We start from the raw sequence: 23,543 nt of genomic DNA, 5'->3' as shown, positions 1-23,543 counted from the left end.
CCGGCATGGATCATGTTCGCAACCTGAGCATCCACTGTATAAGCATTTCTAAATGGCTTAATATTCTAAAATCTCTTAAATTTTGTATAGAAATGCAACACAAAAAGCAACAACTAGAAGCATGAAAACAAAAATATGAACATAATCAATATTTTAAAACAGCATTTAAAACAGCAAACAGCAATAATGGGGTCTAATCTTATGGGTCAGGGAGGTCATGAGTAACTGAATCCTGTTCTTGCCTTGCTTCTAGGTTAAGGGTGAAGGGCTCCTGGGACTCAACGACTATGCACTTCTCCATATGCTCTTGGGCCTGTGCACATCATATTGGAAATTAAATTCTGCATAGAATTGTTTGATCTGGATCCCCAGCATCTCCAGGGGGGTCTGGGAGAGATCCTGGTGTGAAATCTGGGAGAGATCCTGGTGTGAAATTGGTGACCACTGTTGCCTTCTGAGGGAACATCTTCTGTAGTTGAACTATGCACTGCATAGTTATGCATAGCTATGCACAGTCACTGCAGACAATAATGGGCTAAAGGAGCCCAGGGTCTGACTCCCTATACAGCAGCTTCTTACGTGACTCAGAAGTCCTATCCTAACATAATCAAGGACAATCCCCGGAGACATTCTGTGAGCAGAATAAAGTTTAAAGTTATTTTAAGGAAACAAAACAAACAGGGTTATAAGCACCACGACCACCACAAGCAACCTGTTCCAGTTCTGCTTCTGATTGTTGCTTTTCAGGCACATGCATTCTCCAGACTGAACTTATTTTCCCCAGGTACCTTCAAAGCATAGCTATATTCAATTTCTTCAATCAAATTGGTCTGTGAATGAAAGCACTGCGACAGGCACGGTGATCAATAGTAAGAAAAGCACATATTTACTTAAGGTTGCTGAACCCCTTTCAAAAGCTCTTTGCCTTTATTTTATTTTTTTAAAGGAACCTTGTCTCATTTGATTATTGTGATTTAGGGCCTTGCCTTCAAAAACTCAACAGTAACTAAAGTCACACAGCAAAAAGCACAGGGTAGGCTTGCAATAGCTTTTTTAAAAAAAAGTGGGGAGGACCCTTACAACAAAGACTGGATAGATGGATGGAGTGCAAGGTGTAAGTAACTGTGCCAACACATTTGGACAATTTGCACCTACAAGAAGGAGGGGCTTGTGGCTCTCTAGCAGAGGTCAGGCTAAGCCATGTTTAGCCACGAGATAAAAGATTGATGGGCCTCTTTGTACAATGCTGGCCCAATTTTTTTTTATCTTCCCTGACCCAAAGGGCTTGCCTCCTGCTAGGGCCACCATTAGTTCAGACATCAATTCCTGCCTTAATGTATTTCCACTAGTGTCTCCTAAGTATGTAGAGAATGAACAATATTGGTCATATTAAAAAATAATGGTGCTGAAATCAAAGTCCCATTTAAAACTTGTCTGTTGACAACTGTAAGGTCTGTGGTCACACATTATTTTTTTCAGGAGGGAGGACTTAGAATCATAGAACTGTAGAGTTGGAAGGGGCCACAAGGGTCATCTAGCTCAACCCCCCACAATCTTTTACCCAATGTGGGGCTCAAACCCACAACCCTGGGATAAAGAGTCTCATACTCTACTGACTGAGTTATCCAGTCTATTTCTTTTTTACCCTTCATGGATCCCATGTGTGATGGGAGAAGGTCATGGAAACTGATCACTATAAACACAAACAGCCAAGCAGCATGCCAGGAGTGGGCTTGATTTCGTCTTTCCAAAATTCAAATCAATCCAAATGGCCACTATGTATTGCATGAACTGAAAAGAGACCTAGAAATGGCCATGCGAACTTGCCCTACTAGAAAATTATATATGTCAGCTTTTATAGCTTCTGGTGAGCTGAATTATTAGACAGTGATGTTTGAAAACATTTATTTCAGCTCCTTCTATCCAATATGTGGTTTTCCAGATGCACCCCAAATATGGCAACAATCTCCCACCCCCATTGCAAAAACGGTACACATCTGAAGCTCATCATCTCCTTGCAGTGGTGGCTGGTGCCCATTAGGACTGGGAGGGTGGAAGGCAGAGAGAACCAGAACCACTGAATGACAGCCCCGCCAGCTCATTCTAGTTTTCTCCCCGTGCATCTCTTTGTTGAGTTTTACAAGGCTGGTGGAAGATGGCTGAGGGCAGACTGAAGCTTATGGAATTGGCCAGTTTGCCCAAATGGACTGTCTTCCACTGTATCCTTGCATAAGCGCCTCACCTCTTTAGTTGGCGGCTATGCAGTAAAAGGTCTCAGAATGGGAGCTGAGCTGCCACACTCAAATCCCCCTCCTAGCTTATGGTAGCAGCCAGGTTTTGTGAACTCTTCCCTGGCTCTCACAGACAATTCCACCCCTTTTATATCCAGCTTTGATCATACTCATTGCCTGCCCGTCTGGTGCTTCTTCAGCTGACCTTATGGCTGGGCCACATGAAACTCCTGTATGCCAGCGTCATAACTACATGGAGACATCACAACCACAATTCCATATTCATGGTTCCACACAAACAGCACTCATGAAAAAGGAAACTAGCAGCTGCAATATCCAGATCAAGGATGTTTCAAGCCACCATAAAGTTCTGCTTCTGCTTTCAGTCTTTTGAGATTTAGGTTTGCTATCCTGTTCTTCTTTCTTCCATGTGCTACAACTTCAGCAACATTCTGCCCCTTCTAGTCAACCAGATTTCACCCTTTCAGATTCTACACAGGACCAGCCCAAGACATTTTGCTGCTTGAAGCAAAGGACTAGATTTTACCCAGGCCATACTCACACCTCTTTCCATATGCAGGAGCTGGATGTACTAGCCATTGAATCTTACTTCAACACTGGTGATGGGACAGCATCCTTCATTGCATCTCAGGGCAACAGGATATAGCACAGGGTGGGGAGACATGGAGTAGACCACACACAGTTCTGTCCCCCAACACCTTGCTACTACTACACATTCCCCAGCATCCCATTCCCCAGCATCCAACTCACTCTGCCTAATGGTAGGGCCGGCCCCAATTCTACATTTCAAAAGTAGGAAGGGGCTCTGGTGCCCAGAGCTGATTATGAATATACTTCGATGTCTCATGGGAGCAGCAGGTGTCCACGAGACATAGTGAAAGTTACCTTTCAAAGTGTGAGAGCTGAAACCAATTCTCATTGTTGCAGATCTACACTAGAGGCTGCAAAGCTCCTCTCTTTATACTGGAGCTTTTGGCACAGGCCCCAGGCCAATTTTCTATTGTGCTTTTGTGAACCTGCATTGTTTCATTAAAACAATATGACAAATGAGCCAATAGGGCAGGGAGAGGGGCTTTGTGCTGTTCATTAAACACTTTGTATTAGAGCTCTGACCTTCTTCATATTGATCTACTGCCCCTAGCTTATAAAATTATTTTTTTAAAATGTACAGTATCTAAAAAGCCACCAATTGCAGGAAGCAGCAAATTGTTTTGGTGGCCACTAATGTAAATCTCGGTCTTCTCACAAATACCACATTCAAGGCAGTCTGTGCTGTCCCCTGGGGGGAAAAAACACCCCAAACATCCAAGTTTTCAATTTAAATGCTCCACCCTGCAAAGGAACAGTGAAATTAGCCCAGAACCTTTTGTTGCTGTTGTTTTTTGTTGGGATCCATCTGTTCAGCTGCAAGAGAAATGCCAAGTAGCCCTGAACCAGACGTGTACATATTGTACATACATCATTATGAGAATAAAGCACAGCCCCTGTCCCATGTCCTGGTCAAGATCCAGGCTCTCCTGATTTCAGGGTCATAGATTCGAGCCCCACGTTAGGCAAAAGATTCCTGCATTGCAGGAGGATGAGCTAGATGGCCCTTGTGGTCCCTTCCAGCTCTACAATTCTGTGATTTCACAGGAAAGTTTGGGCATGAGAAAAGTTTATTTCCATCACTGCCTGATGAAAGCTCTGAAAACACAGGGGATGTTGAACAGACCTTCCAGCAAAATAAAATAAAAAATTCCTTCCAGTAGGACCTTAGAGACCAACTAAGTTTGTTCTTGGTATGAGCTTTTGTGTGCATGCACCTTCCAGCAGTTCACTCCATGGCACAGTTGTGCATTCTTTGGTTTGTCAAACTCAAACAGATTGGAGAGCTTCAGCCATAGGATCAACAAAATGGTTAAAGAGAGCTCTCTCATTGACCCTGACCATTGGATACAATAACCCTTTTCTCACATTCAGAAGGGCTCATAGTATGCAAGGGGGAAAGTGTCCCTGCTGACTGCACAAGCCATGTGCAAAATGTCACATGTGCACATAGATGTACAGGTAGCTTCCCTGTGCTGGCTGATCATGGATTCCAAGAGCACAAACACACCATGGGAGACATAATTGTGGCAGAATCACGAGCATCTATGTTGGGCTCACCTTGCTAACGGCTACAGAGAAGTGTTTTCCATGTGGAGATTTTGTCGTAATTTGAAGTGACCCTTACCCCTTTTGTACTAGCTGAAGCTGGACGGCAGAAACAGGGCACACTCCAGAGGGCTCAGGCATCTGATCTGCTGCCTTTATTCCTGCAAAGTAACTAAGATGATAGCTGTGGCAGCTCAGCCCCTGGCTTTTGACTGCAGCCTCCGGGTGCTTCCTGAGGCGCAGGTGCAGCCTCCTCCATGTTTCCACCTGGCAAATCTGATTTCAAATACAACATGACTCTGTGGTCTGTGAAATCAGGATTTATACAGATTCTTGTCATGATGTTCCAGCTATTAGGTATTTCCCTCCTACCAATTTACTGCACACAAACAAACAGTGAACTGCTCCATCCTTTTCTGCATTTCTGTTAAATGCTTTAAAAAAAAAAGAACTTTAAAGCAGCGGCTTAACTTACCAGCCCAAGTAAAGGTGCAGGCCACATCTCCATCTCACCCCAGGTGTCATTTATTTAAAAGGAAAAACACAACTCTGAACATAAGTGGATCAGGCCAATGGCCCACCTAGTCCAGCATCCTGTTCTCACATCAGATTCTATTACAGCTGGAATAGGCTGAGGAGCCTGGTTTGAAATGGATGGAATACCTTAAAAGAACTGATTCCTATAAAATTCTACTCAGTGCATCAGTGCATTGACCCTATTAAACATCAATGGGAATGTGATTTTAGCTATGAACTTGACTCAGATCCATGGAATATACTTTGGACAAAAAATCTCTTTAAGTGTATCTTGGCAAGCAACAGTACCTAACCCCTGGGAAGGTGGCAATGACCCACCTTGGTGCCTCACCATGTTGCTGGAGGGCTGCCTAACATCCAATACATATCTCCACATACAGTTAGAGGTGGGTAGCCGTGTTGGTCTGCTACAGTCAAAACAAAATAAAAAATTCTTTCCAGTAGCACCTTAGAGACCAACTAAGTTACCGGTAGTTCTTGGTATGAGCTTTCGTGTATCTCCATATGTGATGGGAATGTACACAAAACCAGCCTTTCAGAAATTCAGTACTATAAGAAATTAATAAAATAAGAAAGCAACGATTGGAAGCCAAAACAGAATTAGCTTTATTAAATATATTTCAAGACAATTATTTGGAATTACATAATAAAGAATTAATAAGCCATTCATTACAAGCAGTGAGATGCAACATAACCAGACACTGGAAAGACCTTTCTGGCACAACGGTAGGCAATTGGTAAAAAACAATTTGGGAAACAGCCCTCCTTGAGAGATTAATAAATAAACTATGGCTGACACATGGACAGATCAAGAAAGATGGTTAATTTTATAACATATACCTGTATTCCAGAAAATGAACAATCTCCCCCATCAGCATTTGGCTCAATCTGGTTGATCTAAATTTAAATTAAAACATACCGGTAAACTATTATCTTCACTTAGAACCCCGCTCCATGTTCATCAGTATACCAACACTTTATACTGCTTGATTGGTAACCTAAGAGGGAAAATGACTATTACTCACAACCACAAGGGCTCCTGATTAGACATTTAGCTATGTGATGTTGAATGTAATCCATTAACTCTGTTCTATCCTGTGTCCCCTTTGTTTTTGTTTAAACCAATTCATGAACCAATAACTTATATGCTGACCACTTATAATGAACCATGTTGTAGATATTACAGTACATTTATTTTGCTATTTTTGTGATATACAAATGACCTGAGAATACAGTCTATTTGTTTGTATCATTGGTTATTCCTATTCTTCTTCTTCTCTTTTCTTTTCTTCTTCTTTCTTCTTCTTCTTCTTCTTCTGCTTCTTCTTTCTTCTTCTTAAAAAAACCCAAATATTTTTTTAAAGAACGATCCTAACCATTAAGCAAGCAGCATTATGACAGCATGGATGACAGATGACAGATGTATTCTTCAGGAATCAGATGTATAGCCGACCCATTACCATGGACAGATGACCCGTTCCTCCCGCTTGTTACAACTATTTATATCCCTATCTAATTCCTATGCCTTGGTTTGGAAATACAGCCCAGGAAGTAAATTGTAGATATTTTTTCTGGGTTATACAGAGGTGCTATGTCCAACAGAAAAGAACTGGTGGGGAGCAATAAATTTAAAAGCACTTAGATATAAATCTTAATAGACTTTCCCCTAGACAAACCTAAGCACAAACCTTATGTGGAGGTTAGACTGTGTGTCTGGTCTTTATTGAGCATTAGTTCTGATTTGCTTGTGATGTGTTTACATGTCTCCCCATTCCCCATTCATTCATCCCACACATTGCAGTGCATTTTCTCCTCGCTTTTCCAATAGCAAATGTCCATTTTTTAATTAAAAGAAGTGGATCTGCTATGCCGGAGCTTTAAATCCACTTTAATTGTACAAACCTAAGTTTTGGGGTATGTGCTTGAATCCCTTTTGCAAAATGCGGGTGACTCAAAGTGCCTAACAAGCAACATTCAATTATGTATTTTAAAAGCACAACAAATAATACCAACTTATACAAACATTTCGGGATCCTTTCAACAGGCTTGTGGGTGGGCTACTCCTGTCTAAGGGGCAACTGGAGATTTTCCTGTTAACGCTCCATCAACCCGCAAACAGACAACTGGGCTCTTGGCCTGGCAGAATGTAGCCACATTGTACATGTCTGGCCTCTTAGACTTGAATATTTTGCATTCCCAGTAACCCAGGAGATATGAATTTCTTATCTTGCTTGCAAACGCTGCCATTATTTTTACATGTGACATTTTGGTAATGTAGCAACGGTGCAGCAAAAAAAAGCCCTCCAGTTCCAGAGATGAATAGCGCCTGCCATTTCCCTTTTGTATCCACTGCTGAGCTATTTGAAAAGAGCATGAGATAGTAGCCTTATGACCACTGCAGATTAACAGACTCCAAGGTGCCTAAATGCAGGTTGCTGCTGACTGGCTGCTGAAATAAGGCATATAAGGACCTTTTAGTGTAAAGAAACACTGTGAATAATAGGCCATGGGCTATGAACCGAGAGGCCGCTAAGGCCTAGCAAAAATAAATGCTCTTTTATTCAGGAGCAGGATGGCCCTGATCAGTGCTTAGTGCCTGCCGAGCAAGAGATTCTTTGAGATTAGAAGCAATGGAGAGAGATGGCAGGCATTTTCTGTAGTAGGGCTGGGAGGTAGGAGTTGTAAAAGCCACCTCTTTGCTCACTCTGTACCTGTATTTTTAACAGCAAAAGTTTGTGCTGTTAACCTCAGGCAAAACTCCTGCTTCAGAAAAGGAGTCTTGAGACATCAAGGGCCCTGGAAATGGGGGGAGAACCCTCTCAAGAGACAGCCATTAAAGCAACACGTCTTGGCATGAAGAGGAAGAACTTCAGGAGACTATGTAACCTCTATTTTCAGAGAACTTGTGTCAAGAATAAAGGAACATGAGAAGCTTCCTTATACGGAGTCAAACCACCTAGAGACAGCAAGGATTGAATCTGGGAACTTCTGCATGCAAAACGGGCTTTTTCCATGGAGCTACATCCAAGACGTCACATAGTCCAAGACTATATAAATTCAGTAAGTAAATAAATTTCCTGTGAACCCACCACCACCATTTTAGAATCCTAGAAATCCAAGGTTCTACAGAAGTAGAAAATGTTCCCCTCTGCAGAAGTATCCTTCTAATGTGTGGAGGAGGATGAGAAAAAGGGGCTCATTTAGCCCTGCCCCATCTCCCGCAACTTGTACGTTGACTAAACAAAGAATTTGAACAGGGACACAGATTCTGATGCATCTTAAGTGGGCAAGGCAATGAAGTGATGTCAGAGCGTCTGATGACATAATATACAGTTTGCTAGGATGGGTTCGCCCTTGGGGCCCTGTGACACAGTCTCCTCTATCCATGAATGGATGCAACAGTGAAGCCAAGCTAGGATTTCTAAAGTAACAGTTGACTGCCTGCAGCTTTTCCTTTCAATGCAATTGTGTGGTCGGTGGCAGGTATGAAACCTTCAAAGGAAAAGCATTCGTTGAGTCCTCTCCTAGTCTCTGTTTTACCGGTAACTGATTGCTCATCTGGTGCAGCAGAATGAACAGCAATGGCACTGGAGCAATACAGACCATGTGGAGAGTCAGGGAGGTGTGTATACATAGCCAGTGTTCTCAAGATGCAGGCTGTGAGATGGAGGCTGTCATCACTTTCAAAAGCATATTGTTCTAAAGTGCCTGCACAGCTTTCTCGAGGGTGGTCAAGATGTGGAAGGAACATCTGCCATCGTTTGTCTGTCTGCTGGAACAAGAGAACGGCACTTAAAGTCACACCAGGCCAATGATATTTAACACTTTGCAATCCTCTGGTACCTTCTAATCACATCCTGATTAAAACCCTCTCTCACATTAATGAATTTCAGCCTCACAAAACTCCAAGGAGCTAGAGACTACTCTGTATATGTGGCCCCCCCATATTAAAGATAGGGAGATGGAGACACCTAGAGGAGAAAGCTTTGCCAGGATTGCAAAGGTCCCTTCAAGACAATCAGGTTATTGTGCAATCAATGTCCAGCTTTGTTACTTGAGTTTGGTGTATGAGATCCAGGGCTCACCCATAAAGGGAGCATTTCTGTCTCTTGACTGTTATTTCTGCAAGTGGAAGACCTGCTGCCATTTGGAGTGCTGCCTAGAAGATCATTGTGCAAGATCATGTTCATGACATCACTGATAAAGAACAACAAGATCCTCCCCTCTCAAGTACTGACAGCATGCTAGGACCTTAAGGCCAGAGCCGGAAAACAAGGCTGCTCCTGCCATGCAGCCGGTGCAAGACACCTGCTTGAGATGGCAACATGAAGGCAGGGGGGTGGATGAAGGCAGGAGTCGGTATTGGAATGGTGGAGCAAGATGTGTGTGTGTGTGTGTGTGTGTGTGTGTGTGTGTTTGTCCCAGACAAGGCGAACATTAGGGCTCCCCTTCAGTCGCAGACCAGCACTGCCTGTGAAATGGAGATTTGCATTGTGGGTCCCTGCCTGGTGCTGTTGTGGGACACAGGAATGAAAGGGTCCCAAATGCTGCAGCCTTCCCCCATGGGGGAGTTATGCCAGCCTGCAATCTGATGCACACGTTTGTATTTATTAGTAATTTTGTTCCCTGCTTTTCAACTACAGTCCTCAAAGCGGGTAACAATATTTATAAAACACAGCAGGCAGAGCAAGAAAGAACCACATGCTCACAACACAAAGCAAAAACAAGCAGCCCCACGGAAGCAGAAGCCACCTACATATTGTTTGGTCCTTCCCACAGGGCAGTCGCTAGAGGATGGCATACTTGGATTACTTCCCATTAAACACAGTGAGATTTACTTCTGTGTAAAAAGGTGCACAAGTTTCTGCTACCTGGCACTAGCTGATCTATGAAAGGACTCTATGCTTGGCGATGATATTGCTAAAGGTGGGGTTTTAAGGGAATATATTATCGTGGCTATACAGAATGACAGCTGGGATTGCTTAGGTGTGTGTCTGTGTGTGGGCAGACTGGTTGCAGATCACAAAGCTGGTTGTGCAGAGATTAGAGGCGAGTACTTCAGGCTGCACGGTAGTGCTGGATCTGAGTGTGGCGGCAGAGCTGTGTGAAGCGCCCAGGAATAGAATAGCAGGAGGTCTCTGGCTCCTGAAAAAGAAGCCTTGGCAGAGCTGGATGAACTTCTCACAGCCATCAGTTCTGTTATATTTCACTCTCTAAAAGCCTAGCCGTGCTGCCTTTGTTGCATCCCAGCCAACTGCCCCCAGGGTAATTTAATTTTGCCAGTGAACTCACACTTTCTCCTACAACTGCTAAAATTCATTGCCAGACAATTAAGGATTTAAAAATAACCACAGCTGAGCTGTGTGTGTTTTACTCCAAAAGTAAACATGGAATTCTCATTATATGATAGTCAGAGAGAATTAACAGACTTTTTTTTGTGGGGGTTGCAATTCTCATTTTACCTTTTGTACCTGAGTTTCAATATGCTCACTAAATGTGAATGGGGTGTGGTTTTATTTAGTTTTTTTAAACCAAATGGGTATGGGACAACACAAAATACTCAAAAGCAAGGGGTGCATCTTTTTGCTGAATCCCAAGAGCTCAAATCCGAAAGGAAGGATTGCCTGCTGGATGAAACCCTCCATGCTCTCATTGGTAATACACTTGAAGCAGTCGTCACAAAGTGGATCTTGATAAATAGTGCTTAGTTATTTGTTTTTAACCTGCCTTTCAGGGCACACTGCTCTTAAAAGGCTGCTTGCTTGCTCATTTATTACATTTGGATCCTACCTGTCCTCCATAGAGCTCAAGGTGGCTCCATGGTCCCCCCCTCTTTCTCTCACAACAACCCTGTGAGGTAGGTTAGGCTAAGAGACAGTGGCTGGTTCAAGGTCCCCCAGTGAGCTTCATGCTGAGTGATGATATGAACCCTGGTCTCCCAGGTCCTAGTCAACTCTCTAACCACTAAGACTCTTCTTTAGGATTTTCAGTTTATACATTTCAATACAGTGGTACCTTGGGTTAAGTACTTAATTCGTTCTGGAGGTCTGTTCTTAACCTGAAACTGTTCTTAACCTGAAGCACCACTTTAGCTAATGGGACCTCCCGCTTCCACTGTGCCGCCAGAGCACAATTTCTGTTCTTATCCTGAAGCAAAGTTCTTAACCTGAAGCGTTATTTCTGGGTTAGCGGAGTTTGTAAACTGAAGCGTATGTAACCTGAAGCGTATGTACCTGTAACCCGAGGTACCACTGTAATTTTACAATCATTTTAACATTTCAAACTTGACTTCCTTCCCCCTCTTTCTGTGGTTCCTTAAATTTATTTTAATATTTTCTGCATATCCAAATTAACTTAATTTGCTCATTTATTCATCTGCTTTAAATATATACTCTCATAAAACTGCAGGTTATTACAATGATCCTGCCATTGTTCACTAAGACTCTAAATTACAGCACAACCCAGCCAAACCCAGACTGAAATGTGTCTTCAGAGTTTGTTTTTTAATAGAAATGGAGAGGTCACCTAACTCTATGGGAAGAGAGTCCTAAAGCCAGGAAGCCACCAATGAGAAGGCCCTGTCCTCAGTACCTGCCAGCCTAGTGTCTCTCCCTGGTGGGCCAGAGAGGAGTGTTAGACGCTGATCCAATGCTCAGTCATATCAGTGCAGCAATCCTACAGATAGCCATTCAGAACATTCAAGGGCAAAACCAGCACCTTGAATTGTGCCTGGAAATGAACAGGCAGCCAATGTAACTGATGCGGAATAGGTGCAATGTTTAACATAACAATGAAAGATCAAGGCTCACAAGCAGTCTCTTCAGCCACTTCTCCAAAAGCCAGCCTTAAACCTGTTGCAGGATAAGGCAACATTGGTTTCAAAAGGGACTCAACGTGAAAACTGAGAAACGCATTGTACGCATCCTTTCCTAGTGCAGGACAGAGGGTGGTATTAGGAAAACCACTTGGGCAAAAGAAATGAGGGCCTTAGGCGAAGGAAGCTGGCTTGCATGCATCTACATCACTTGATAACTTTTTTTACAGGTGGATCATCAAATATCTAATACCACAGGCAGATTTGCCATGGCATCTCAAATCACAAGGTCTTTTCAGTCAAGGCAGTACACAGAGTCAGCTGCCACTTGTCTAGGGCAGGTTTACACATGCCTGTTCATCACCTAAGGACTACAGCAACTGGTGGTGACTTGCATGTGTGGATGTGCCGACAAAGATGGACCATACAGACACAAAAGTGTAATCTCATCTCGCAGTGCTTGCAGTGATGTCAGTTCAGACATTCAGCTACCAGTCATCAAGAGAGCAGTAATTAAGAGTAGATAAATCACAAGATTAAATGTATTTGTTTAAACCAGGCCTGCTCATGGTGGCCAAGGAAGGGAATGACACCGAATGGTAGAACAGAGTGTAAGAAGTGAGGCATAGTTAAAGGTTATCTGCCCTCAGGGTTGAATTATCATTATGGCACAGCAAAAGGAAACATCGACACAGGAGTTATTAACACAGCAAATGCAAAGGTAGTATTTGCTCTTGCACTCAGTAATTATTTTTTTTTGCCTGGTGCCTGTCACTAAAAAACAAAATAAAAAAACGCCCTCCTACCGAACTAGCATAAAGTCACAAATCTCCTAAATGCAAAATGTAATCTGTTGAGGAATTGCTCAATTTCAAAACATATACATGATAACAAAGATTTCGAAACCTCATCCTATAAAAGGATTATAACCTTGCACAACTGTTTATTTAGAAATTGAATAGTATCCCTTAAATCAGCCATTGCATTATGCAATTCAGAAAGAAAAATTTTTATGCATACCCACAATTAAAAGGCTTTTGAATCAAGGCCAGAACTAGCTATTTACTATTGTGTTTTCACTGGGCAGACAGGAAGAATATGTACAGTATGAATGCAATCCTATTAAATGACCTTTTGTTTTTATGCTAGTCTGTATCCATGAAAATGACAGAATAGTTCTCTCCCTATCTGCAAGAACCTATTCGTGCTTAACAGCCATGGTTTCGATCCAGCCATTCTGAGTGATTTGCCCTATGATAGTAACATGAATGCTGATTCTGTGTGTGGAAAAGTAAGTAAGTAAGTAAGTACCATATACTTGAGTATAAGCCTAGTTTTTCAGCACATTTTTTGTGCTGAAAAAGCTGCCCTCTTATACTCGAGTGAGGCATGTGGTGGGGGTGGCGAGAAAGAAGCCCTTTCTCTCCGCTCGTGCCGCCACCCGCTCTCCCCAGTCAACCACTCCTTAAGTGTACAAGAACGGCGGTTCTTTACTCTCCCCAGGCAGTTTGTTCCATTCCTGAACTGCTTGCATAAATGCAAACTTGGCAAAGGAAGAAGAGGAAGGAGCAGCCCAAAGGGCTGCTTTCGGGCTGCTCGTTCCTCCTCCTCCTCCACAGCGGCAAAGGTGAACCGGCTTATACTCGAGTCAATAAGCTTTCCCAGGTTTTTGTAGGAAAATTAGGTGCCTCGGTTTATATTCGGGTCGGCTTATACTCGGGTATATACGGTAAGTATTAGCAGTATTTTGTGATGTGCAGCATGCAGTTCCACTCCCATGCCCCCTTCAGACAACCCATTTATGGAGCATTTTCCCTTACTTGTTTTCACAATGTTTGAGACGGAGTCATACAATGTCTCCTCTTTATTGAGCATTTGTTCTGATTTATTTGTGAGGAAATTATGTGAGCATTCCTTTTGACTTCCTTGCACAGAGGTTCTACGTCTTCCTGTTGATCAATTGTTATTCTACACTTTTAATGTGTTTCCACGTCACTTTCCTAACCACAAGAAGTCTCCGCCCCTGTGGAGTCGTTAATGTGGAGACTGTATCACATGTACTCCTGTCTTGCCCCTTAGATAAAGACTTGAGGGAAGAGATCATCATGCCGCTTATACTCGCCATTCCAGGCCGCTCGCCCGAGGACATACTGTTTTTCCTCCTGGCAGACCAGAATACCCAGACAACAGAAAAGGTAGCCAGATTTGTTGAGAGGGTCATGAAATGAGGGCTCCAGCTGAATAACAGTGCCCCTCATAATTAAGATCTCATTTATCTGTTTTAAACTGTGCCAAATCCGATTCGCTCATTTATTGGTTTATATATGGTTTTTATCAGTATCTGTAATTTTTTTTTTAATGCAATGGCCTGTGGGCTATGCAAATAACATAAAGTTTGTTGTTGTTGTTGTTGTTGTTTGACTTCTTGCACAGAGGTTCTACATCTTCCTGTTGATCAATTGTTATTCTACACTTTTTAATGTGTTTCCACGTCACTTTCCTAACCACAAGAAGTCCATTAAAAATGGATGTTGTTGCAACAATTGACACAGCCTTTAAATCCCCTTTAATTGTTGCTTTTGTTTTTAAATAGTTTCTGTACACGCTTTGAAATTCTGAATAGCAATGGTGTAGAAATAACAGCAAATGACATTTAAACCTGCTTGTTACTGACCGGAGTAGCTGCCATCAGACCTGATTATTTCCTAACTCTGAGCAGGACCATTGCTGCGGTATGGGGATTCCAGATTTTAAGGAGATATACCTTCCAAGTCTGCTGGTTACCACCAGCCCAGACCCAGCCTATTATTCCCATTTCCCTCTCCTTAAAAGTCTTGCAGTGCAACTGCTTATTCAGCAGTGAGTGGGTTAGCTCCTGACCTATATATGCACAGCATTCAAGAGAGGTCCACTTCAGTGGCTACCCGACCCTGATGGCTATGTTCTGCCTCCACAGTAAGAGGCAAAACGGTTTCTGGGTACTAGGTGCTGGAAACAACAGGAGGGAGAAGGCTGTTGTGCTCAGGTAAGCTTGCAACAAGCATCTGGTTGGCCATTGTGAGAACAAGATGCTGGACTAGACGTATGATTTTTAAAGTTATTTTACACTTACAGTTCAGAAGTATCTTTAGCTTACCATGCTGCCAGCATTGGACTAGTTCCATTGAAGTGAAGTGAGGGGTTCCCCCAGTTCAGTGAAGAAGGAACCACACTGTCTCCAAAAACGTGCTATTTTTATGGGGTGACTCTCAGAGAGTGAGAGGCTGGAATAAGTATGACTTGGATGATGGGCTTGAGAGCATTCTTGATCAAGTTTGCAGATGTCACCAAATTGGGAGGGGTGGCTAATACCCCTGAGGACAGGATCACAATTCAAATTGACCTTAACAGATTAGAGAACTGGGCCAAAGCAAACAAGATGAATTTTAACAGGGATAAATGTAAAGTACTACACTTGGGCAAAAAAAAATTGAAAGGCACAAATACAGGATGGGTGACACCTGGCTTGAGAGCAGTACATGTGAAAGGATCTAGGAGTCTTGGTAGACCATAAACTGACATGAGGTCAACAGTGTGATGCAGCAGCTAAAAAGCCAATGCAATTCTGGGCTGCATCAATAGGAGTATTAGCATCTAGATCAAGGGAAGTAATAGTGCCACTGTATTCCGCTCTGGTCAGACCTCACCTGGAATACTGTGTCCAGTTCTGGGCACCACAGTTCAAGGAAGGATACTGACAAGCTGGAACGTGTCCAGAGGAGGGCAACCAAAATGGTCAAAGGCCTGGAAACGATTGCCTTATGAGGAACGGCTAGGGAGCTGGGTATGTTTAGCCTGGAGAAGAGAAGGTTAAGGGGTGATATGATAGCCTGTTCAAATATATCAAAGGATGTCATATAGAGGAGGGTGTAAGGTTGTTTTCTGCTGCTCCAGAGAAGCGGACACGGGGCAATGGATTCAAACTACAAGAAAGAAGATTCCACCTAAACATTAGGAAGAACTTCCTGACAGTAAGAGCTGTCCGACAGTGTAATTTGCTGCCAAGGAGTGTGGTGGAGTCTCCTCTTTGGAGGTCTTTAAGCGGAGGCGTGACAGCCATCTGTCAGGAATGCTTTGATGGTGTTTCCTGCTTGCAGGGGTGGACTGGATGCCCCTTGTGGTCTCTTCAACTCTATGATTCTATGATTCTAAGTATCTACACTGATGGGATTCTGACTGTCTATGGTTTGCTGCAGCCACTCTGTTGGTACTTAGCACATAGTTTATTGCCTGAAGTGACTTTGAAAAGAGTATGTGGTGAAGCATCCCTCCCAGATGCTTCCGTGTATATTGGGGCAAAAACAAAATAACTCAGTGACTTAGTGTTGGCTGTTAAGGAGATTCTGGCTGAGGAAGGTCGGGAGCAGAGGATGTTGCATTTTGTAGAAGTCAAGGAACTAAGGATAGCCACCTTGTTGTTTAGTCATTTAGTCATGTCCGACTCTTTGTGGACCCCATTGGACCAGAGCACGCCAGGCACTCCTGTCTTCCACTGCCTCCCGCAGTTTTGATCAAACTCCTGTTCTCCATCCGTTTCAGCCTGCCACTCCAAGCCTGAGCCAGTGACACCTCAGGGTTCATGATACTATCCAAGTGTGTGAGAGCAATGGGATGTAGAGTTTACCTCCACCCTCCCCATTGTCTCCCATGTGATGCAGCTAGCAAAAGAGATGATAATGCCTAAATAGGGCATGTGTCATGAACTAAAGCATTGTCTCTTCTTTACTCAGCAAAAACTCTTTTTTTAATAATAAGGGCAAATATTGAACTTTTGCTCAGAGCTTGCCAGTGCCATAGCTCTAGGCCACTTACGATGCTAACTCTACAAATCATGCTGCCAGCTAAATCAGCTGAGGTGTAAAGATGAGTGGAGAAAAGTAAAATAATAACAATTCAGACAACATTTTTATTCACACCATCTCTAGCATCATATAGTAGAAACCAAGGTGACAACTTAGTTGCATTGGGTGGAAGAAGGTGTTGCAAAGATATACCTGTGAAGACCTGGAAGTCAACATCAATTGCTCCTATGTGCTAGGAGGTTCATGAGGAATAGGGTATGTTCTCTGCAATCCAATGGGATGAAGAATGAAATCTTTGGAACTTCATTTCTTTGATGTGTTAACCAACTTCCTGTCCCTAAGGTGTCCCAATGCATACGGAAGCAATATGGAAACCAGGAGAAACAGAAATACAGGATATATCACCTTCTGTAAGGGGCATTTAAGTCTGTTCCCCACTCTCTCCTCCCTAAGGACAGTCTACAGACTGATATTTCCAAATAATGCATAGCTTTTGCATTGGTCTTTCCAACCCAAATGAAGGTCTCAGCAAGTTTTGTTTCATGTGTCTTAGACATTTATTTTTGCAGCTCATCCACTCACAACACCTGTCCAACATCCAATGGAGGACTTCAATTGCCATTTCCACTTGCTGCTAACTGCCTTCAACCCCCTCCTTTTTTTGCTTGCCAATAGCATCGATCTTCTTGTAATGCTTGTTGGTCTTGATCAGGAGGAAGCATGTACAACAAGAAGAGATCCCCCTTTCCTCCCAGCATAGTTTTGATGCCTGATCAGGAGGGGGGCCAAGTATTGTCCTTGGTGGCTAGCCACCTACTCATAGCTCTTCTTCTGTGACCAAATTCTCTTGCTGGTTCTAAGTAGATGAAAATAATTATCAGTGAGTTTTGTACCACTGCAGGAGTCAAGGTGGAGCTAAAGAAAATATGGTAAATATGGAAACTGTCCATCTGTTCTCTTTGCAGGGTGGGGAATTTCCCTCCTGAGCTGAGCCTAAGAATGCTTGCTTGCAAAATAAACACACCTAGCAGCGATAGCTCCTCCAGAGATCCTGTGATATGCATAATAATGAGACAGTGTCAAATTAGAACAAGCACACTGTTACAGCAGCAGTGGCGATTAGTAGGGAACTCTGGCATCCTCCACGGGAAGCCTGTTGTGTTTGACTGAGCCTGGGGCGGCCCCTTAAGATGAGCTTCTGTTTGATTTTGATCTGTGCAGAACAGGGAGTTTTGTGTTTGTAGCAGCAACTGACTTAATAGGCGATGTGTGGGAAACCTTATTGAAATGGGAAAAGGTCTCTTCAAATGCGTTTTGCTTTGCTACATAAATGTCTTTTATGCAGGGCTCCAAAAAGGGATTTGTTGCAAGGGAGCCTGTCAGACATAATAATACAGTATTAGTTGGAGCTAGTCAAGTTTCACTGGGTGGGATTTAGATTGATTTGTCACCTGTTTAAGTGTATAGTAAGCTGCACTTCAGAAATGACAAGCTTTATGTTTCCCCCGAGTTGATCTCAGGCAAGGAGGAGCTCCATTCATTTTACATTTTTAATGTTTTGTGAATGAAGTTTCTCTTTGATTCTGTTACGAGACTTCCAAAGCAATAGGAACAGCGATGGTGTGGCCTTTTCTATACCAGTTGCCAGTGGTGTTCTGAAAGGTCTGACCATATCTGGGTCCCTGAGAATTTCCCACTGACTTTTTTGGGGGGTTGCATTTCTAATGAAGCTCTCTTCCTGTGAACTAAACCATAGGAATAACTCTCTTACGGTAAAAGCTGTTTGACAGTGAAACAGACTACCTCAAAAGGTAGTGGACTTTCCCATCATTGGAGGTTTTTTAAACAGAGGTTGGGTGACCATCTCTTCAGGATTCTTTAGCTGTGATTCCTGCATTTCAGGGGGTTGGACTAGAGTATACCTATCTTCCAACTTTACAGATCTGTGATTCTGTCATTTACTGGGCTATTGCTACTTCTACTATTTTAAAAAGACATCTTCCAAGCACAGCAGCAGCTGTTTGCTACTGCTGGGAAACCCAGTGCCCAAAACACACATGTCTGCATGTACACACCCTTCATGCGCCGAGGGCAGTATTCAATGCTACTCAATCTAAACCCATTGAAATTAACAAACACAGCTAACTTGGTTTCATTAATTTCAGTGGGGCTTCTCTGAGTAGGACTAGCAGGACGACTAGCACAATCTTATGCACGTCTGCTTAAAAGTCCCATTAAGGTCAGTGGGACTTAAAAGGCTGTACAGTATAAGATTACAGCTATCATTCTGTATATACTGGCAACCCCCCCCCAAATTTTTTTTAGCATGTTCAATATGTGCGGGACCATGCACACACGCATTGTGCTGAACCTAGAAGTTACCCGAAAATGTCACAAAAAGGGGGAGCATGTTTGCAGGCTTTTTCAGTGGTGTTTCATATATACACAATTTCACTGATTTGTACACTGCCTTAGAACATAATCCCCACGTAAATGTGGGGTTGCCTGTATATACAACAAGTGTAAACTTATTGTGTGTACGTGTGTACACACACACACACACACACACACACACACACACACGCTTCCATTTGGATCCATTTTGCCAAGAAGCCTGCCCTGCGCCTGCTTAGTAGAATTCCTGTCGCTGGTTGTGGCCAATGACACAGTGACTTTAAGAAGTCACTGCTGACTGCAGGCTGTCTGGTTGCTATTGACTCAACATAAAGCAAAGCCTACAATTGTGTTTCTAAAGAACCGGCGCAAAGTGATATGAAATTAAAATAAATGGGCGCATTAAGTGTTCCCCTGAGTCAATAGTGCTGACACTTAATGGCCAGGGATGTACAGAAAATGGCATCAGCAGCCCCGCTTGCATCCAAGCCCTTTAAACAGGCTTGCAGCAAGATTAATTTGCTGGCAACCTTCATTGCTTTTTCCAGTAACTAGGACAGGGGTGGCAGTGGTGGTGGTGGGGAGGGCAGGCCTTAAATTGTTTCATTGCTGTGCTCCCTGGTGATTGACCTGGCAGGGCTGCAATGAGCAATCCCCATAACTGCTCACCTTTGATGAGTTTGGGTGTTTACCAGTAAGCCAGATGTTCCCATAAGGCAGCTGCTATTAAAGCAATATTAAGACACCGAAGGGCAATGTTTGTGGCAGGGAGAGGTGGGGGAGCCACTCACCTCTTACAGCTTCATTTTTCTTAAATGAGTATGACCCCCATTACCTTTTTTATTTATACTGCATCTTTGGCCACTGCAATGCTTTGTCGCTAATCAACAAGAAGCACAGCGGCCCTGACCATCTAATATCTGAAGCGGCAAAGGATTCGCCAATCTTAGAGTTCTGGGGATGGAACATGCCGAAACCATAAATGGTCTATAGATGGGAGCGGTGAGCAGGGAGAATCAGAAATGATGGAGGAGGAAGTAACTTAGGCCTGCTTCACCCAGGCATGTACGTAATTGTTGCCTTCATTTTGCCCTGTGTCCCATCACATTGTTTTTTACATCTGCCAGGAATTTCCTTAATACAGAGGAAGAGCAAAGAAAGAAGGTGAAAGGAGAGGAGAGGAGGGTCAGGGGAGGGTTGCCCTACTGTTAAGCCGGGTGTGGCAGCTGATTTTGGGTGTCATGAAAGGTACAGGTTCCCCATCCCTTGTATAAGGGGATAACATAAAAGCATGACAAGAGCCCTGATGGATTAGGCTAAAAGTACCTCAGCTTCTTACTTCCCCCAGTGGCAAACCAAATAACCCCACGAAGCTCACAAGCAGAACACAAAGGCAAACAGCTTGCTCTATCTATGGCTCCTCATGAACTGTCATTTGCTAAAACGTACTACTCTGCATCAAGGTACACATTCCTATACAGATTCTTCCTGGAGATACCGCCTTATCAGGAGGTCCATTCCTTGCCGTTTTTATTCTTTCTTTATTTTTAGTTTTTGAATTCTGGAATTTAAAATTTTGGAGCTTTACATTTTGTATATTGTGTATTTAATTGTTGTAAGTTGCTTTGAGCCCTACATGCCCCCCTTACATAGGAGAAAGCAGAATAATGATTTATTTTACTTATTTTTAAAAGTAGGAATTGAGCCTTTAGTGTGGTGGCACCTACCCTTTGGATTTCCTTCCCATGACTTATAAGACAGGCACTGCCTCTTATCATCTTTTTGGCATCTGTTGAAGATACCCCTTTTCAAACAAGTTTTATTTTTTAAGGGAAGATTTCTTTTTATCTCATCTTGCATCTATATCAGAGTGGAAATAGTTTTTATACATGCATTTATTCATTGCTGATGTTTTATTGTTAAACCGCTTCAGGGTGCTTTATAGGAAGCTATTCCTAAGCAAAATAAGCAACAACATCAATATTCTCTATAGCTATCACAACTATGGTACCCCTGGCCTCCATATATTTGTTGAAACTCCTTTCAGGCCCCAGCTAGACAAGACAGTTAACAAGTATGCAAAATACTTTTAAAAAAATTAATATCAGGCATTGGGGTGGGGTGGGGGGAGGATTCAGATCAGGACCCCAGTGTCAGGGTACGCCAGCTTACTCCCTTTGTGGTCTCAGTCTAAATTTGCACCAGTGAAAGTTTTTCTTCAAGGGCAAAGGGCAAGCACAGGTTCTCTGATCTGGATTGGGATTGTAACAGGAGACAAAGGGTGAAAATAAACAAAACCCACCCCAGCCCATGTCAGGGTCCCAGTCTGATTTGGGTGTCCTCCTCCCACCCCTGGTTATTTTGTTTTAAAAAGCCATTCATGTGAGTTGCTAGGGATCTCCTCTTGTCTGACCCCCAGCCACCATGCCACTTCTGGTGGGTGGCAGCAAAGCTAACAATGTGTTGTTGTACATGCTTTTGCCTGTCCTTCATCAGACAAATGGGTTAAATGAGAGCCGACCCTGTAGGAAGAAGTCTGCTACCTTGATGTGCAAATAGGTTGGATATTGAGGAAGAATTAGGCTTAATAGGCAGGCATGGGGGAGGCTGTTTGGGTCTATGAAGAATGGTATGGCAGAAAGCAGGGAGGAGGAGGACAACAAAGAGACAAGACACCAATGCTTGCTCAATCAATGGGGTTGCTTTGCACAATAACTTTTCCAGCTAGGAACAAAGGATGAATCATAATACTGTTCAAAATGCCACCAACATATTTAAAACAATAATTAACAATAATTAACTGCCTTAACAAGCTGGCATAGCAGAGGATGAAATGTCAGCTCCCATGTAAAGGCATACTGATGAGCAGGCGGTGTTTCGTTATTTCTCAGTCATTTCCAGTCCTTTACTCCTATGCTGGAAATGCATCCTCAGAGTAGGAGCCAATGTGAGGAGGTATAGACAACTGTCAGTGGGGGCACAAAGACCCTCCCCTTAATAGAGATTCAATGTGTCTTCCTTAGGGAAGCCTACAGATTGCTGACTCCACCCTTGCCCCAGAACTTCAAACTATACAATGTGTGCATTGTGGGTTCTCTACTTCATATGTTGGTCAACAATGTGGGCCAATAATACAACTGACATTTTATCCAAAGGTTTGTAGGATTTTAAGCTGCAATCCTGTGTGCATTTAGCTGGGCTATGGGATTGTGTGCCATTTGTTTATTTTTTCTTTTTGGAAACCTTAATATGTGATGTAGCTGACCACAAGGCCCTGCTCTGATGTTTCCCCTATCTTTCAACGCAGAGCAAGAGGAAATTGATAGAAAACAGAGACTGTGTACACATCACCGTTTACTCTGGCTCCAGTGTGCTCTCACCGCTGCTGTTTGAAGCTGTGTACACATGATGCTAGCCACAATTCATACCTATTCTCTAGTTTATTGAGAAATACTCCTGCTTGACGTGTTTCCCCTCAAACTAGCTTCCATCCAGCTTGAAAACGCAAGCCACGTTCACCTCACTGTTAAGCAGAGGTGTGTACATTTGAGACAGGCGTTGCATGTGCCCAGACAATGACTTCATGAAATAGGGGTTGCAGGTGCAAAGAAACCAAACAGGTAATGTGCATCAGGTGAAGACATCTCCTCCCTATCTCTTGTGTGTAAAGTAACATGGAAATGCAATTTGAAATTCAGCAGTGGGATTGGGATTACCTTGCTGCTTTAAGACACTAATTTGTGCACAGCTAGAGTCTATGCATGTGTGGATTGAGGTGAGAAGGAAGTGTTAGAGACAGTAAGATGGGCTGGACACTTCAGACCACAAATGTTGAGACACAGTTTTAATGTTCTCTCACCTCATGAAAAACTATCTTCAAATACAAAACCAGCACAACAGGAAGCAGGTTTGCCCACAAATATCTGCCTGATAATTCCCCCCCCTATTTACTTGCAAGGATTTTTTTTTTTAACACATGGTGTAGTATTAAAAATTGGCACCCCCGGTCTGAATTCTGAGCTCTACCACTCCAGGATTCTGCTGCCTTATTTTGCTGCATACATAGACCTGAATTCAGGCTGCATTCCTAACACTATTTACCTGGGAGTACACCCCACTAAATTCAATGGGACTCATTTCTGAGTAGACATGGTTGGGATTACAGTCATAATCCGAACCCTTATTGGGGTTTTTAAGGCATCAATCAAAGCTTAATTTTGTTCCTTTCTGATTTTTAAACCTTAGTAAGGTGGCTCATTACAATGATATAAAGGAGCACTATATATAAACATTAGGAAGAACTTCCTGACAGTAAGAGCTGTTCGACAGCGGAATTTGCTACCAAGGAGTGTGGTGGAGTCTCCTTCTTTGGAGGTCTTTAAGCGGAGGCTTGACAGCCATCTGTCAGGAATGCTTTGATGGTGTTTCCTGCTTGGCAGGGGGTTGGACTGGATGGGCCTTGTGGTCTCTTCCAACTCTATGATTCTATAATAATAGCATGTTTGTTGTATTTATTTATTTTTATGCATCTATGTGTCACCTTCTTGTCTAAGGAGCTCAAGGTACATG

This window comes from Lacerta agilis, chromosome 3, assembly GCF_009819535.1.
Source record: "Lacerta agilis isolate rLacAgi1 chromosome 3, rLacAgi1.pri, whole genome shotgun sequence".
Classification (NCBI taxonomy): Eukaryota; Metazoa; Chordata; class Lepidosauria; order Squamata; family Lacertidae; genus Lacerta; species Lacerta agilis.
Note: the sequence above shows the minus strand (reverse complement) of the source record.